The sequence below is a fragment of the Phalacrocorax carbo genome, chromosome Z, assembly GCF_963921805.1.
Source record: "Phalacrocorax carbo chromosome Z, bPhaCar2.1, whole genome shotgun sequence".
NCBI lineage: Eukaryota > Metazoa > Chordata > Aves > Suliformes > Phalacrocoracidae > Phalacrocorax > Phalacrocorax carbo.
In genome coordinates, this window is record NC_087548.1 from 24,672,324 (window position 1) to 24,691,676 (window position 19,353).

The 19,353-nt window shown below is 35.9% G+C and overlaps 1 long non-coding RNA gene across 1 annotated transcript; it reads left to right on the forward strand.

The window, feature by feature from the left end:
- The first annotated feature begins 4,811 nt into the window (after positions 1 to 4,811).
- Positions 4,812 to 17,329, forward strand: LOC135310557 (uncharacterized). The gene is made up of 2 exons (XR_010370647.1): positions 4,812 to 10,235; positions 13,540 to 17,329. It is a non-coding gene; the product is annotated as an uncharacterized LOC135310557 (long non-coding RNA).
- Positions 17,330 to 19,353: the final 2,024 nt, after the last annotated feature.

The following is a 19,353-nucleotide window of genomic DNA, read 5'->3' on the forward strand; positions in this document are numbered from 1 at the left end:
GTTAAAAATAAGTTAAAAATAACTTAATCTATTTGACTTTCCATCAAACATTTTCTTCGGTTGACATATTTCTACATTTCCATTAAGGCATTAAAATGTAATCCTATTTGAAAGAACTTTCCAGTGTTATGCTGTGGAAGTTTAACCGTAAAATGTAATCTCTAATTTAGGACGTTTCACTTTTTGCTTGATTATATTTTTACAAAGTGATTTTTTATTTAAAAAAAAATGTTCCTAAAAGAAGACTGAAGGTATGTGTAATCCGATATTGTGATTTTACTAAAATTATCTTATTACAGACAGATCCTACAGGACAAACTTCACCTCTGAAACACATTGGCGAAAATGTGATGAATAGGCTGACAAAGTTGATATGAGGAATGCTTCTGGGCAAGTCAGCAGACTGATACTGTAGAACAAAAAGCTCAGGGTTTTCTTTTCAAGGAAAGGGTCTCAGCAGGACAGACTTGCATGGGAGACAAAATTACTTTCCTTGCCCTTTGAATGCAGCACAGGGCACTCTCTACATATTCAGAGGTGCAGTCTCCACTGGCACTTTAGGGTCAGGTTTTGTCCTTTAATGCACAGGTGTCCCATGCAAGTCCTTGGGAGTTATGCAGGGCATCTGATGGCAGACATTGATTCTCCTTTTCTTCTTCAACAAAACATTCTTGAATATTGCCAGTTTTCTTAAGGTCTTTTGCTTGACCTGTGACTGCTGAACTCTAGCCAAAGGAGACAAGATGATGTGCTATTATTTTTCATTGCTTTTTGCCCATTGGGGCTGCTCTTCCATTTCATGCTGGGGCATGGCATAACCCCCTGAAACTCTGAACTTATACCCTGCTAAGAATCTGTGACCTAATTTACTTTACAGCCTTTAATTAAAATCATGGCAAACGTAAACAGAAGGTAAATATATACCCTGCCAAAGAAGTGCACAAAACACTTTGTAGCATTAGATACAAACAAAACCCAAAGAGCTTTTCAGAGAGACTTCTGGGTCCCCCTATACAGGTTCTCTACAAAGGATTCTAGGAGCCAGAACATGGTTGGTTATTGCAAGAAACCAACCATGAAGTTGTAAAGTAGCAGATAAGCAAAGTACAGGTAGGCAGCTGCTGCCAGGGAGGTACTGGGTAGCAGTTCTGGGTAGCAGTGTCAGGTACTGGATGCCTTTCAGCCTGGCCTAGAAAAAAAAAAAAGGTCAGTGTTAACAGCACAAAGGTTTTTTGCTGACCACTGCCTAGAAAACAGCTGACTATTCCCTCAGCTTTGTTCGAGGCTGGTAGGAAATGAGAAAAGGAGCAGAAGAGTGGCTTATGAACCTATTTGCTCATGATGGCTGTGAAGATGAAAGCCCTCAAGGTCCTGGCTCAGCCTGCCTGGACCTGGTTTCCTAAGGGCTCTCAGAGGCATAAGGCCTCTACACATTAATCCTTGGGCAGAAAAGCATGCTCCTTCATTCAGGATTGCTCATGATACATGAAAAATGTTGCTACTGAAAAATGCCCTGCAGGTCTGTTTGAAATTTCAAATATATCTGTTAGCACTTCCTTTAATATTATAGTAGCAGTCAGTATCCTGTGTCTACTTAACTAAGTAGATTTTGAGTTTGAAAAATCTTCTAGACCTCAGTACCACAGCATATCGTAACCAGGTACTCCTCTGGCACCCGTCAGCAATGCTGCCTTTGCTCAGCCACATTTTCTAATGTCCATTATATTTTATAAAATTTGGAAAGTCTTCTTCAGCTTCATGCCCTTGACACGTTCCCATGATTTCTAAATTGATGTTATGAAAGTGATACATATCACTATGATACTGTATTAGTGATGACTTATTTAAATTTGCAGTTTGGTTTTAGGATGAGAAAACTGCAGTAATTATATTCTGACTTTTCACTAGATACCATTTTAACTTAATAATTATTTAATTTTCCATCAAACATTTGCCATCAAACATTTTCAACATTCATTTGAAATATTTCGACATTTCCAGCAAGGCATTAAAATGTAATAAGGCAATCACTTAAAATATACTCCACATGTAATCTTTTACCCTCAAACAAGAGAATGAAGCAGAAAAAGTAAATGCCGCCAGTAAAAAGATCATGGTAAGTCATTTGATATTGATACAAGCATTAAAAATAAATTCTTTAGAATCCTTTTACTCTTGTCATTAAAAAATATTAGTATTAAAATGGTAATCACGTAATGTATTCCACTGTTTCTGAGCTGGAGAATTATATTCAGACTGAGCAGAAGAGAAATCTCATGTAGCTTCTCTGTATTACCTGCATAAAATAAAGGATATTAGATATTGACATAAAAATCTAGATGACCATCCTGTTCAACAAAAAGTGAAAAATAATACTCTAAAGAATCCTATGTAATCCCAGTCTCCCTAAAATAATCCCTGGTTTGGGGGTATTAACTTTTCATATAATTAGGTTGCTACCCAAGAAATATGTAGACTTACAATCAAAGTGCAAAAATAACTGAAAGTCACAAAAGCCTGTCCTTAATCCATGCAGATTATAAATCCTTGGGGATGTACATCATTCCAGAATTCATTACCAGTCATAGCATGGCAGCTGACGGTGCCTGAAAGACAACATGTTCCAATTAGAAACATATGAGGTAAGAATGTGTTTGCCTTGCAGATGGCTCTAGCTAGCTAATGTATGCATTTCAGCTGTCAGAAGTTAAACTAGTTCTAAAATAATTTGAATTCGACTTCAGGGGAGGAAGAATATGCTAATTTTTTTATATCTTATCAAGCAGAGAATGTTTGCAAGAAATTAAATTTTACAGGCAATTTATAGCCCTGTCTGATTCTATCTTAATGAACTGGACCCCACTTTTTGTGTTTTTAAAGGCTTGTGAATTAAATGAACATAGAAGTTAATAATTAGCTGTATGGTCACAGATTTTTCCAATGCATATAGTGCAATTTTACATGAACAGCAATTGCATTTTGTACAAAATTGTCTGATAGCTTTGTATTATACTCACCTAGGAGTTAAGGCTCCCAAACTCATTTTTTATTTGTCTTCTAGAATGTTACTTAAATTCTAAACTAGAAAAAAGTGACATAATGGCATTAAATTACCAAGCTGTACTGGTATTTTTCTTTAATTCTGCTTTAGACAGGAATATAGTGTAACAATAACAATAGCATAAGTCGAGATACCCTTCTCTCTCCTTATCTATTATTACTAAAGTGCCTTATTTTCACAGTGATTTACAGGTCAAATTCACATTATTTTTAACCTCTAAAAACAAGTTCTTCAGAACTTCCATTTTCCGTGCAGAGTCTGGTAGCAACAGCAGTCAATGTGCAAAGCACTTAGAGCTTCTCAAGTGAAAGCCACTTCTACAAGCAGAAAATGACACCTAAATGCAAGTATTACAGTGTTAATCCAACAGATGAACACATATTTTTGGCAACAGTAACTAAATTATCATTGTTATCATAATTTAAATCAAAGGATAGCCAAATTATACATGCACGACTTGTGCATGTAGAACTAAAGTCTATACTGAGTTTTAAAAAGAAAGCTGATTTAGCATGTACTGCTTTACAGGAAATTTACCATTAAAAGTTCTTCAGAATTTGTTGGTGCCCCGCTGGTAAGAAGGAGATTTCTGGAAGACTTCCACTAGCCTCTAAACTACTGCTTAGCTAAGTACCCTCAGCAGGAAAAGGAGAAAATCTTTATACCTTCAAGCAGTACAGATAACAAGTTGCTTCAGGCAACAAAATATAAATCACAGTGTGAGTTATTAAACATTTTTCTTTTTTTTTTACTCACAAGAAAGATGAGCTTATTTCACATCTAAGCTTTTTAACAAATACAAGCAAAGCAATCCAGTATTTATTGTGCAAACACAAGAGTCAAGAAACCTTTCCATTGTCAGCATCATCCGTGATCAGCAATGTGATCACTGCAGTCATACAATTTTTTCTGTACAAAAGGATGCTCATAAAGACTGTTGAGCTTCCTCTTTGAAAAACAATATATGCAAAATTCAGCATTATATTAGAAAAACAGCAAAATTGTGATATATGGTGAATAAAAAAATCTAATATACTGGAATGACTCACTTTTTAGACATTAATAATGGGTAGATTTCAAAAGCAGGGGTAACAAATTATCTCAAACATAATTGTATTATATTTTAAAAGAATCTTCAAATGCAACAACAACTGTGATTCATTTATGTTTCTTCCTGAAAGGTAAAACAGTGGGTCCAACCACTGCACAGTAACTGCGTCACAATGCATGTCCAATCAAGGACTTGAAGGAGAATATGTGAAGTCCTAGAAAAGAGAATCTTCCAAACAGGTAAGGATGAAGTACTGATTGAGCAATGAAAGTTGTTCACCCGCCCCTTGTTTTTAACCTACTATGATGGACAAATCTAGTCTCTCACTAGTCCTTTTTCTGTACTGCCGCAACACCCATACTACACCTGAAATTGCTGTGCGCTACTCCCCTTTTAGTGCAGGAATCCTCTCATGGACTAGAGCCAGCATAGCTGGCTGTATGCAGTACTGCTTGGCATTAGGAAATCATACAGATGGCAGGGAGCATGGTCAGATGATACTGCAAATTGCCCATGCACTGCCAGAACAAGCTCTAGGTGACTTAAAAAAGTTCAAATTGAGTGGCTGCAGCTCTCCAAATATTTCTCCTATATTCCTAGGAACAAACTGTAATGTAGAATGAATTAGACTTATACTCACAAAAGGTCCTGGACACCTAACTCCCCTTAGAATAGCAGTATCTGTTACATATAATGATACATATACTTATCACTGATAACAGTAATCTTTTTCTACAGGTTAGTGGCCAGAGAGCTTCCAGGAAAAGGGTTTAAACATATCCTTCTAGAACCAAAACTTCCCTTGTCCACAGCAAATGCCATAAGCAGTAGGTGATTTTGCAGGCATATGAGGGGGCAGCAACACTGTACTGTCAAGTGAAAGGTACTGTATTACGGTAGTTGGACTCGATCTTAATGGTCTTTTTCAACCTAAATAATTCTGTGATTCCATCTGATTTTAAGTGCAGTATTAAGTGCAGAAGATGGAGTTTCTAAGTTCCTATTTCACAGAAATTTAGTCTTTAAGTTACATACTTTAGTCAGAGGTATATGGGAGAAGGGGAAAAGAGGCAAATGCTAGTCTTGGATACACATTTCACGTTTTAGGGACAGTTTCACACAGTCACCACATGACAATTGTGAATCCCATTCTCCTGCATCTAATCTTCTCTCTTCTAGATAGAGGTAATTCTGTCTAAATCCTATGCTGAACTTTAGTTCCCTTGGTAAATGCCTAACTTGAATATCTGAGCATGTTGGTACCTTGAGCCCTTTTAAATTGTGTTCCTTCATGAATACAGCTCCTAGAAAACATCTGAGTTTTGTACTCTGAAAAAAAAAACAAAAACAAAACAAAACAAAACAAAAAACCCAAACACATTTCAATGTTCTAAAAGCAGCAACAACTTGATAAGGCTACTTTCAGTACATTCTTTGAGGTCCTGTAAAAATGAAGTTGAGTTAAATGCAGCTTTAAAATATTGTCTATTTAAAACCTCTTAATATTTAATTAATGTAACAGTATCTATGAGTGTGCTTATTAGGTCTTTTTATATGTTGCTATATATAGGGAGAAGGTATAATTATAGTACTAAGTGTATTAAAACCATAGTATATCAAAGTAAATATCTAATTAAACTCTGGAGATACTTCCCTTAAATAGTCATAAGGAAAAATATTGGGGTCATGAGTGGATTGAGAGCAGCCCTGCAGAGAATGACTTGGGGATGCTGGTGGATATAAAGCTGGACGTGAACCAACAATGTGCGCTCACAGCCCAGAAGGCCAACCGTATCCAGACCTGCATCAAAAGCAGCGTGGCCAGCAGGTCGAGGGAGGTGGTTCTGCCCCTCTACTCCACTCTGGTGAGACCCCACCTGCAGTGCTGCGTCCATCTCTGGAGTCCCCAGCACAGGAAAGACATGGACCTGTTGGAGCGGGTCCAGAGGAGGCCACAAAAATGATCCAAGGGCTGGAGCCCCTCTCCTGTGAGGACAGGCTGAGAGAGTTGGGGTTGTTCAGCCTGGAGAAGAGAAGGCTGTGGGGAGACCTTCTTGCAGCCTTCTCGTACTTAAAGGGGGCTTATAAGAAAGATGGGGATGGACTCTTTAGCAGGGCCTGTAGCGATAGGACAAACAGTAGTGGTTTTAAACTGAAAGAAGATAGATTCAGACTAGATATAGAGAAGAAGTTTTTTAGGATGATGACAGTGGTGAAACACTGGCACAGGTCTCCTAGAGAGGTGGTGGATGCCCCATCCCTGGAAACATTCAATGTCAGGCTGGATGGGGCTCTGAGCAACCTGATCTAGTTGAAGATGTCCCTGCTCACTGCAGGGGGTTGGACTAGATGACCTTTAAAGGTCCCGTCCAACCTAAACCATTTTATGACCTATTGGAATGTTTTCCCTTTCTATGTCAATGTATACCAGTTGTCTAAGTATCCTTCTGCAATCATTACTGTAACCTAAAAAAGCATTATTATGATTGTACTAGTTATTTTTATATTGGAAACCAGCAGATTTCTCATTTATTTTTAGATTCGTAAATATATTTCTAATTTCATATTATAAACAAATTTATACATTCTATCACTTTCTAGTAGTGGACTTATTGATATTTTCTTCAATAACATTTAAGCAAGAATAGAAAAAAATGGTTTAGTAAAGCCACCAGCAGAAGCCAGTTACTAAATATCTGAACATTTGTTTCTCAAGTGTTGAAAAACCTTTTCAAAAAACAAGAAAATATGTTTATCTTGCCAGATAATGCACGAGTGTAAAAAGTGTTCAGTATTTATTTCAAATAAATGATTATAACAATTAAACTTTTCAACTTTAATGGAAAGAAAAAAGCAAAACAATGTAATTATGTTGAGCATTCATTAAGAAATTTGTGTTTGCCATTACCAGTTTATAGGAGATGCAGTTTTTATGTACTGTATTAGCCTTGATTCTGTTCATCACATTCATTCAGAGTTGCTGCAGTCCTTACTGAGAGCCACAGGGAACATGTGCATAACCTCCTGTCTTGCCATTCCGAGTTGTCATGAGTGTTCATTTTCTGGAAAACGTGTCAAATCCTTCCTTCTATAGCAGGCACTGCATTTATTGATTTTTTTTTTTTTAACTGCGCTTTCTTCAGAGGCTTGTAGCAAATTAAAAAAAAATTATAATAAAGTAATACATATAAAATTAAAAATAGAATAATAATTATATTAACTACTGATGCCTTAAATATTAATCTGATTGTATGGTAACTCTGGTATATTTAATAAACACTTTAAACCCCAGTGTTTTATTATAACCTATAATTTTCATCAATAATCCAAACTTCATTATGACAAAGACCCATGGAATTACTAGTCGTGCAAGTTTTTGTAGGATGAACTATTCATTACTAGATCTATACTTTTAATCTCATGCAGATGAGTTGAAGCTAAAAGTTAAGTTTCAACTTAACTATTGCTGCTTTTTGCTAGAGATTTCTTACATGCCAGTTACACACAGTGCTGTTTTAAGACTTTGGCCCTCAAATCCACAGTTTAAAAGATCTTAACAGTAGTCCTACATCTCCTGTCTCTTCCTTCAGAAATACCATTAACACACCATGCAGTGAGTGCACTAGGGAGCTACATATGTGCCCAGTGTAATGCACAAGGTATATGCAAGCATGCAGTGCATCAAAGAATAAAAACTTCTCCTGATCCACAGACAGAAGAATAGCACACATATTGTGCAAAGTGAATATAATGATCAATTATTATAACAGAAGAAAGTCCTTAGTGAGTTGGAATAGTATGACAATGAGAGGAGAGAGGGAGAATCTTGAAAAAGAGTAATTTATTTTTAGTTTTCTTTCTGAGGAAACAGAGTTTAAATCTGAAGTGGTGATAAGGAGGGAGCCAGTATGGGATTCAAAGAGGGAGAATAACCTGGCTTGACCTGTATGCACGTATTAGGGAGCCCATGAGAGAGCCCCAGCGCCCTGTTCTCATGAGCCATTTAAAGTAATGTGGGAGCTGTAGTAACTGTGGACAGGCTGCCTCTTTCCTGTACCCAACATCTCTGCTGCAGCAGAATCAATAAGGAGCGGTCCACTTAGTCCACTTTTATTATCAATCAAAATGTGCTTGTGCTAGGCGTAGCTCCAACAGAAAAAAGGTTATATTTTTTCATTGTCTTTTCAAAGAGAGAAAAAAATTAAGAGTAAAGCAATTCACACAGCTGTACAGAGGTAAAGAGGCACAGCCGGTGAACTTGAGGGAGGATAGTGAAAGAAAAGATTTAGGACAAAAATGAGGAACTTCTGTTTCTCACTGAACTTTGAGACATCTACTTTCATCAGAAATTAGATCATCATTGCATTATCTCAAGCACACCACTGTGAAATGCTAATGGTGTTTCTAGGTTTTGTTCCGTGGCTTTGGCCTGATTTCCTTCATCCTTTCTCAAAACAAAGCCATCTATTCCCAATAGAATTTTTGAAACCTTTATAGTCATGGGGTTATAAATAACTTTAGCAAAATTACAAACTGAAGGTCTTAGCTAATGTGAATGCTTTGAGACAGACTTTTTTGTGCTTTGCAGTATCATTCATAGGAGCATAGGAGCCCTTGGTCTAGCTTATGTAATTTAGATCTATGAAAATGGTTTCAACTACTTTCACTTTTCACACCATTCTTAGGATCAAAAGTGTGTTTGTAACAGTTGCTTACTCCAGAATGTCAGGTAGACTTCCCATTAAAACATATTTGGTATTGCACCTAGTACTCAGTGACTTCTCTGTCCCTTAGTGTTTTAAAAACCTGATATGAAGCAATAAATATTCTAAATGAGAGACATCATTGCAAGTTTGCAAGGTGACACTTATGATACAAATAAAATACTGCATTTTCTTCATAGTCTTATGGGTGTAGGAAAAATTGAACAAGATGCAAGATTGAACTGTTCATTTAAATGCAAAAATGTCGATGACAAAGAATAGTTCCTGACTTCTTGAGTGTTTTGTGTGTCTTTGACTAAAGGAGAACTGCTTTGTGGACTGTTGAAAGGATTTTACTCATTGTCCTAATCTGCCTGTAAGTAAATTTCATTTTTTAGGTTTTTCTTCTGCATTTTGAACTTGGGACAGGGGCATACTTTATTGATATGCAAATAAGAAGAATGTATTTCAGCCTGTAAGGTTTATGAATAGATGGCAAAAGTCTCTTTCAGAGAAGACCTTTAAGTTAGTATTGCTCTCATCTAAAGGATTCCTTAGATCAGCATCCGTCCCTTCTGGTAAGTAAACAGTGCTCTGAAAGAAACAGCTTTATTCAGGCATCACTGAGAAGAACATAGAAAACCCCGGAAGGTGTTCATGGCTGTAAAGAATAAAATCTTAGGTGGGATTTTTCAGACCTGCCCAAGTAAATCAGGAGTTAAAATCCACATATCCTGCTTTAATGTCAGGTATATCAAAGCTGAAGGGGGTCCTCCAATAACAATATGGTCTTAGCGGCTTTTAAAGCATTCTTTTTGGTATTGAGGTTATTGTAAACTCATTCCAACTCCTGTAACCATGGAAAACCCCGTACAACAAAACTTCTGCCACTGGTGCCTGGAGGAGATCTAGCAACAATATCTTTGCTGTCTCCAGATGTTTATGGATGTTTATGAGATGTTTAAGAGAGGCTACGAAAGAAGAGGAGATCGATGGTGACAGCACCAGGATGTATCAGTAGACCTACGCCCTGCAAAAATAATTTTGTCACATACTTTTTGTGAGGGTAAAGAGGGGACTTTATCAGAAAGGCTTTTGTCCCTCGAAAGCCTTATGTGCTAAATCCAAAGCCTCTGTATGTTAAATCCACTTCCCTACAAGGGGACTAGAATTTCAAAACAAGGTTTGACCTCCTTAAGAATCTTTTCTACCTCTTCCATTTTCATGTCCTTTCAGAAACCCATCTCTACATGCCTGCAGGAGTGATTGCCCCAAAAGGATCCACTGTGAATAATCTGTGAAGCAGCTTGTATCTGAGGAAGTATCGCCATATTCATGAAGTACCAGCTCTGTGGACTTACAGGGTTGAGTACTTGGAAACTGTCACAGATCTTTCCTGCCTTTTCTCATCTGCATTCTGGTAAAGTTCCCATAGACTAATGCCATATTTTGTATTTTGTTTATTCTATAGCTTTATTTGCATTGTTCAAATTCTCAGTAAACTGGATGATTAAAACATGACTGTAAAAAAAGTCTCTAAGAGAAATAAATAGTCATATTCTCATATATACAGTTCTGTAAATGTACACATTTAAATGCCTATTTCAAAATTACTTTGAAATCTAAGGATGCAAAAGGATTAGGAATAAAACTACTCAATTTTTGGTTTAGTACGAATTTTTTATTCATTGGAAAAGTGAGTTGAAATTGCTTGGAGCTACCTTCTTACGTAACTTCCATATTGAACATGTACATTTTGCATGCAAATAAGACTGAGAGATTGTGGCTACAAATAGCTGTACTTATTTTGAATATGCAAAAATAGTATTTGCATGTGTGAATTTTACTAGAAGACAAGTAAGAGAGTTTAAAAAACAGGCTTGAGATCTGTGTTTTTAATCTTCTGCAGGATGGCAGGAATATTTATCAAACTAAAGACACATAGTGTCTTTAGACACGGAAAAAAGGGAAGGGAATCAAATTATAATCCAGAATACTGTTATAATTCAGCAATCAATCAGATTGTACTTTATGGAAATAAAGCTTCACAAGGATGAATAATAACAATAAACATATCACAGTTTATATTAGCCAAGTATTTCTTAATGGCAAGTTAGTAGACCTTGCTTTCCTTCAGGTACAGTACTTGATTTTTACTGAGTTTCCTACAGTTCTATGACCTGGTTCTGCATCTGGATGAACTCCAAATTCTATTCCTGCTACCTGAGGAAATCTGGAAGTTTAGAAGACAAATACTGGATAAGAAAAAGGAATAAATCAAATTAATGAACCATTCAGAACAATGCAGTAAGAGCCAGACTCAGAGCAAAAAAGACATTGGTCTTAAATAACAAGATTAATAAGATCATACTTGCACCAAATATCCTATAGTTACAATGCTATTTGAGGCAGCAGCTGTTACTTTTCTTGACATCAGTCCAGAACTGATCATCTGTGTTAAGACACAACAAATGAATGGTATCTAAGTTTTTTCCCCAGTTTTTGCATTTGCATAATATAGTAATATTAGAAAGGTTTATTGTAGAGAAGTAATCATCATACTTTGTACAAGTATGACACACGGTTTCTGATGCCATTATCAGAATTAAGTGAAACTCTGTGAAACATTTTAAGAGTCTAAGACAACTAATATTTTCATACACAGGCAGAACAGACTTTCCATCCAGACCTGGGTTTCTGTAAAACTCCTTTTAAAAAGTTTCCAATAATGGTCTCCCTGTAATTCTGACTACTAGCTGTGGATCTACAACAGGGAAGACAGCAAAAAGACCATCCATAGTAAAATCCTCTGCTGGGTATACTCTGTTTAAACAAAGGGTATATACAAAATCATAACAGAAAATAATGACTTTTCTTGTAGGATCTTTCTCCCCTAAAGATTTGGCTCAATAATACATTTTCTTGTTGAAAGATTTGAAGTTACCTGTGGTTTGAGCTTATGCTAAATAAGACAGAATGTGTGTTAAAAAGATGTTCAAATAACAATGATGTAGGAGCCGATACTGAAAAGATGTATACACATACTTATCTTTATGTGCAGTGAACAGTCTTAGAAAATTAAGCAAACATGTTGATTTAATGACTTCTGTAGTTAGAGGTGTGTTGTTTTTTTTAAAAAATATTGCATACATGGGTAGATGGATAAGCCAAATCTCAGTCGTAATCCCTTGCATCATAAAATAATGATAAAGCCAACTTAAAACCAAAGCCATCTGGGCATCAGGTAAAATAGTGATTAAAAGAAAATAAAAGCCCAAATCACACACACACACACAAAATAACAAAACCAATGCCAAAAACAGTATAGAGAGAGTAATTATTAGCTAGGAAGAACAGGGAAAAGGAGATGGCAACACCACCAAAATACATTTTATATAAAGACTTGTAGAGCTTTAGTTTTTTAAATAATACAGTAGCATTTTGATTTAAAGCATATTTGGAAAAACCAATTGCTCTGCAGATTTAGTAAGATCAAGGGTTTATATGTGTGAAATGTGTTCTCAGATTGCTTCTTATTTGACTGAGGAGTGGAAATAATTGCAAAAATATGTTGCTTTTGAGACTACAACTAGGATTTCACCCAAGCTATTTTGTCTCATTACAGTACTGCTGTACTTTAACTAAGCATCATCCTTCACTCTTACCAGATTTGCTCTACAAACACAATATGTTTGATTCCTGCCTTGGATACCATATACTTCAAAAGAGAAAAAAAAAAACCCAGAGAGACAGAGAGTGTACAGAAAAGTAGATTTTTTAAGTAATGGGAATTACCAATACATCTAACCTATATATACCAATTTTAAAATTACTTCTCATAAGACTGTGTGTTCATATAGGCACTACTGTGTATGTTATTGAACTTCAATCGTAACCTAAAGCAGTTAGCTTACGTGATAGTTCACATGTTAACATGCTGATATTTTCAGTATATCTATTGATATATAAAGCATTAAGATTAACTTTTACAATTTTCTGCTAATTTCAAATTCCTAATTTCTTCAGAGGTTTCTTTTCCTCTAATATAACTCTCTTTGAATGCTTTCTTTTGTGTTACAAATCCCTGACTTCTGTATTTGTTCTTCCTCAGATATTTTGGAAGGGCTACTCCAAACTAAATAATTAAGACACATAACCAAGGTTAAATATTAACATACTCAAAACATTTTGAGTTACTGAAAACATTTTAAATTATGACCTGAAGTATCTAGTCCTACATCAGCATAAGCAGCTTCTAGTATTGCATTGGCTATGTGATTTCCTAGACTGCTTTCTGCTCCTACCACAGTATTTGTACAACCATCTACTTCTTTATCAGCTGGACAAAGAACTACATCTAAAAGATGCTGAATAATAAGATTCCCAATACAATTATTTGCAACAAATATTCCTTCATTTTAGAAATCTGTTTCAAAAACCGGATTTGTTTTATAATTTTCAGGAGAAAAAAAAAACCACGCATGAAAAATGTGTATTGTCCCTTCAGTCCCATAAATCTGAATAGACACATAAAACACCATTTGTTTTGGCCTTAATTAATACAATAACGCTTCTAAAGCCATCTAGCTCCCACTCCACATCCACGCTTATGAGCATTTTAACAATATCAACAAGGCTACAAAATACATCTCTCAAGTTATCTAAGCAGGGGGAATTCCAGTCTAACATTTCTTCATACTATATCCAATATAAATGATTTGCAGATAACAATAGTGGACAGCAGAAGTGATCAAGACCTCCTGTAAGATGATAAACCTGAGACATTCCCACAAGAATTATACTACCCATCGTTGTCCTTGGGAGGAAAGCTTGACTGGACTGCAAGAGATGACTCTGCAGGTGACTGAATTAGGGGAGTTTGTTCTCATGCAGGGTATCATTTCTCAGATGCAAAGGATATCTGGGATTTTATTTGTGAGATTTGAAAAGTCAAAATTACCCTTTTTTGTTTCATGTTGCCTTTGCAAAGGGGAAGGTAAAAGGATTCAAATGATTGTACTAAATCCTATAAGAAGACTAAGAAGAATTTATCCAGAATTTGAGAATACATGATAACAGCTGAGAACTGTGTACATCAAATTAACAGGCTGTAGCTTGTTACTTAAATCCATTGTTGGAACCATCGTCACCCACGTGCATTTCCCAAGCAATTTTCTTAACTATTCTCCCAGTGAAATGTTCAAAACAAATTCACCTCTGTCAGCAACAGAAATGTTTCTGCAGTTTAAAGACAGTTAAGATCAGGGATTGCAGTCAACTTCACAGTCAACCTAACTTTAACAGCCTCAAGGTTGTACTGTAATGTGTGCTAGTTTTTAGCACCTCTTGTGAATACCAACAATCTAATTAAAGATGTCTCATGATCTCCAGAGTCCCCTCAGGAGCAGAAGAAATAGCAGATGCCATGCTAATACTTTATAGGAATGTAGCTGTGGTTGACAGTAAATGGTATCAGTGCTGCATATGAGAGAAAATAGTTTATTTAAATTTAGTATTTTGTCAGAAATGTTTTATTCACAGTAGGAAGGCACTATGCAGCTCAACAGCAATAACCACATAAGGGACTTAAGTATGAAAGTCTAGGAATTGGGGTGCTATAGTAGTATTACTAATAAATATCTATAATAAAGGAAGTTCTTATGGAAGCTGATCTTTCAATAAATTAGACATTCCCAGCATCAGTAAAACAGAATGTTATTGAACGCTGCAGTCTTTCACTCTGCTATTGCTTCTAACTGTTGAATGAGTAGCTATGTCAAGGACAAATTATTAAATGGTAAAATATACCGTTAAAAAGTGCTACATTAATCCATATACCATTCATATAATTCATATGCCACATAATTCATATACTGTTACCAACTAATTCTCTCAAGAATTCAGGAAGTAACACACAGAGGGATGTCAGGGGTAGTGCTTTTTACTATGAGCTTTCCTATATTCTGCAGATACATTAATATTTTAGGATCCAACTGGATAAGTGACAAGATTTCTAAATGCCATTTTCAAAAGTGAGCTTAAAACTAAATTTGATAAAGTGATGTCTTTTAATAGTAATCAACTCATGGATGCACTAGAGTAGTCCTCCATTAAAAATTAAACTGAAACGATTAAAAAAATAGGCCACATTCCTCTGTGGTCTAAGTTTACTGAAGTCAGTTGAGTTGTATCAGGAGGAAACATGGATCTCATTTCAAGATGTAAGGGCAAACTAATTCACAAATTCCTGTTAAAAATAAATCTAATCTGTATTTATAAAAGCAGGAAAATCCTATGGTGGCAATAAAATCACAGTATAGTTAATTGCTTCTAGAATTATACAGAATATAGGACACAGAGCACTTACAGCTTCCAACCCTCTAAATTCACACTCAGATACTACAGCCATGGTAAAGCTTTACATCAAGGAATATGGGGATGCTTCCTGGCCCATTGAAAGCAGTTGCTGTTTTTCAGTAAATTTGAATAGCTAATTCTTATTAGCTATTTATTTTTTAAATTAATCATTAAGAAAATCACACCCACCTAAAGGTTCTGACTGTACTCACTGATCACTCAATTTATACATAAATATTGTTCTGCATTTCCCAGGTCAGCACTTTGAAAATCATACTGAAAGAATAAACCAAAGCTTTTTTTTTTCTTGAGAAACTTCTAAAATCAGACTTTTTCCATAATGCAGGTTCCATTAATCTTTTTTATTTTATAATCATTGTCATGGCCAACTAGTATCAGATCTACTTCATGGATATTCTGTGCAAGTCTGACACTTCATTTGTATCGTAAACTGATAAGCTCTGCTCCTTCTGCTTTACGTTTTGCAGATATGTCGTTGGCTGCTTTGATATAACCTGTGTAGTTTAGGTTAATTTGTTTATAGTAGCAAAGGTATCCAGCCTGTTAACTCAATTTTTATACTGTTCTATTCAAATATATTTTTTGACTGTGCTGTGACATAATGGTTCCAAAGTAAATCTGTTGTATGCATTGCAGAGGAAACCTGGGAAACTGCATTTGTTGTACATATTCTTCCAGAATATCCAACGCCAAAATCAAATTAATAGTTTCCTAAACACAAGTTCAGAATGTAATTTTTTAAAGTTAACATAAATAACTGTAAATTTTAGACAAGTGCCACTTTTATGTATCATTTACCATGAACTAGAGATTGAGGAAGATACAATTCACCTTGTCCTTAAAATAAACCCAACAGGGGGACTTAGTCCATCTGTCCTTTATCGCAAAAAAGCTGGATCAATTTAATTTATTTTTGCAGCTATTCTAGATACACACAATTGTAAAGGACACTTTTGTGCATCTATTATTTTCAATTCACAAGCTATCTAAGTTAAAACAATCATAAATCATCCTTATGGGAGCATTTTTTACAAAGGCTCAAGAAAAAAAAGTTGGCATTTAATGCCCAGCCAGATAGTTGAGGTAAAAATCTCTCTCAGCTTAGTATGGTATTATTTTCTGTATTGAACATTAAATGATGTTCAATGATTGATGAAAGAAAAAATCGCTCTCAGTAGCCTGCAAAAAACATTAAAAAGTACAACAGCAGGCATAAGAAATACTGGCCACAGTATTCTCAAATCTCTGTATGTTACAGAATCCTTTTTGTAAAAGGCAGCACTAAGTGGGCTTTCACTTCAAATCCTGGACCTACTACTGGTGTAGTCCCTGAGAAGGTTCCTCTTCGATTAATTACCCTAGAGGGTTCAGGATGCTAAGCTGCTTCTGCAGAGGACTTAATTGCTAAAGGCAAAATCCCACACGCTTATTAAACTCAAAATAATACTAGCATGAGCAGGACCTTAATATGAAAGTGACTGTTACCATGTACGCAGGCAGATTTTTATGGATACAACCGCTTATGGTACTTTTCTTTGAAAAATATTATATTTTAATGTTTCATGCTGTATACATTCTTGTTTTGGAGTATATGTAAAACAAAAGCAGAAACACAAATTTGATTCTAAGAAATTAAATTACTTTCCTCAAAATTAACTAGCCTCTGAGCTTTGCAGAAGAGTAACCAAAAAACAGTAAGGACTGAAAAAAGAGTAGCTGACCTCCTCCTTCCACCCAACTAAATCCGTGGCTGAAAGGACAGCTGTGTTTGGAAACACAAAGCAAAACAAATGAACAAAAAAAAAAATCCATAAAGAGAAAGAATCATCTACCTGATATATTTTTGCTTTCCCTTTATGACACATAAGAAGCCTTGTGCCGGCTTAGGAACCCTGAAGGACTTTTGCCTTACTTGTATGGGTAGCTGCCAAACAAACTAGTTTATGTTTCATAATTTCCTGGGTAATCCACGCTGCTGTTTTCAGTAGTCAGTTTTGTTGTCTACTAGTTCTGGAACTATTTGTCACAATGTCATTTGGGAGGCTGAACACTTGCTGGCCACATCAAAAGCAAAGTCTGTTTCAACTAAGAGACAATTACTTTGTTTATTAAACAGTATTTCTTTACAAAAGCACACTTTGTATTGTTTGCCTGTTAATTTGGAAGCAGATTGTAGACCAAAACAAAAATCTTACATAGACTTACATGGTCCTGGATTTCCTTCTCCCCTGAGGTAATGGTCCCATAGTTGCTTAAGCAGCACTTAGATTAGAGATGAGCTGTTTTCTTTTTTAAAGAAGTTACTGTTGACTGGTGATTTTATATTATGGTCCCATACTTCTGGGATTAAATTTTCCTTTTATTTCTGCAATCTTAGAGGCAAACTTTGACTCTTCATTCATTCCTGAAGAGGATATTCCATTTGTAAGAGGGGTTTGGGGGAAGAGCCTGCAAAAGTCCATGTCCTACATGCTATGTATCCTGTGAAGCTGGGCTCTGCAGAGCACAGGCATACTGTGGTGTACCTCTAACAGGGACTGGAAGAGCCACAAAGATGCTGCCACTATACAAATCATGTGCTTGTCCTCCTGTGACAAGGGCTATGCTGAGCCTTGCAGAGGACCACTTCAACCACTGGATCAAAACAATGTCTTTCTACCCATCACATCAAGAATTTAGGTTGTCTTGACAATGCAAAGACCACAGGCTGCATTAAAGATAAGAACACAAGGCGCTGCCTGAGACAACTCATAATGAAAAAGCTGCAGAAGACCACCCACAACTGGGAATAAACCAACAAACCACAGGTATTATGAAGTTCAGCTTATCTTAGATTTATTTACCAAAGACTGCAAATGGGCAGCACATTTAAAATAGGAATTGTGTGTTTCCATTTTTTTTTGCTACACATAAAGCCAGTGGATTTAAGCACTAAAAATAGTAAGTTGATTCAGGCAATGAAACTTTCTATCTGTTGCAAGTCTACAAGGGGAAAAAAAAAACCATCCGAGGCCCACTTTACACACTCTTGTTGCTGTTCATCCATACTTGTGTCTTCCTTTTTATTGCTGAATTAGTAAATCTTTCATTTGGCCTTTTCTCAAAATAACTGAAAATATTTACAAATAAAACAGATGAACAATGCTTAGAACACTCCATTCTTTTTCAGATGTCAATAGCAGGTTTTCTCTGAGTAGAAAAGGAGGGAAAAATAGAAAAAAGGCTACAGGCAAAATGTGGACTTGCTCTTTTTCTGTTTCCCACTGACTTGCGTTTTCTCAGTCTGACCTTCACTCCTAAATAACTGCTCTCTTACCACTTTCCATTTCACTTTATTTCATCATTCATAAGCTTTCTCTGTTGCTGTTCAGCATTTTCCACCCTGTTTCTTTATGTTAGTATGAGTTTCTCCTTTTCTCATCCTTCATTTCTTCCCCACTTCTTCATTACCCTTATCTTTAAAAGCTGTACAAATTTCTGGAATATTTAATAGCACTGATGCTGCTGTCATTAAACCACTTCCCTAGTGCTCTATTGGGAAGAGCATTTCCAGTATCTGAATGTTAAGAAATGTTGCTTCCAGCAGTACTGAATTTGAAAGGTGGAAAAGATGGTGAAGTAGCGGCAAATACAGTGGAAGAAAGTATCTGTCTCATGAATTGATGAACTTCCATGAAATGACAAAACCTTTCGTAAGACTGGGGAAGATTGCAAAAGCGGAAGTTTTTACCTCCTATAGGAAAACTTTTAAGTTAATATTTCTTATGAAGCTGATGTGATATTTTTTGTAATTCCAAAAGTCACACAAGAATAGAGTTGAAAAGGACCTTGAGGAGTCTATAATTGAATTTCCCTCTCAAGGGGTAATTAACAACACGTGTGTATTTTCTGGCAAAATACTGTCTATACTTTTCTTAAAAACCTTCAGTTAAAGTCTCCTGTGGAAAACTAATCCAGCCCTTGACTATCTTCAACATGAAAAAGAACTTTCAGTCTAACCTGAATACTCTTGCTGAAATTATTTACCTATTTCTATGATGCCAGAAAAAAAAAGATCATGCCTTTCCTTATGCTGTAGCAGTTCGCATGCTTGAGAACTGCTGTTTTCCCTCAGTCTTCTACTTCCAGTACTTTCAGTCTCTACAGAGTATATGTTTTCT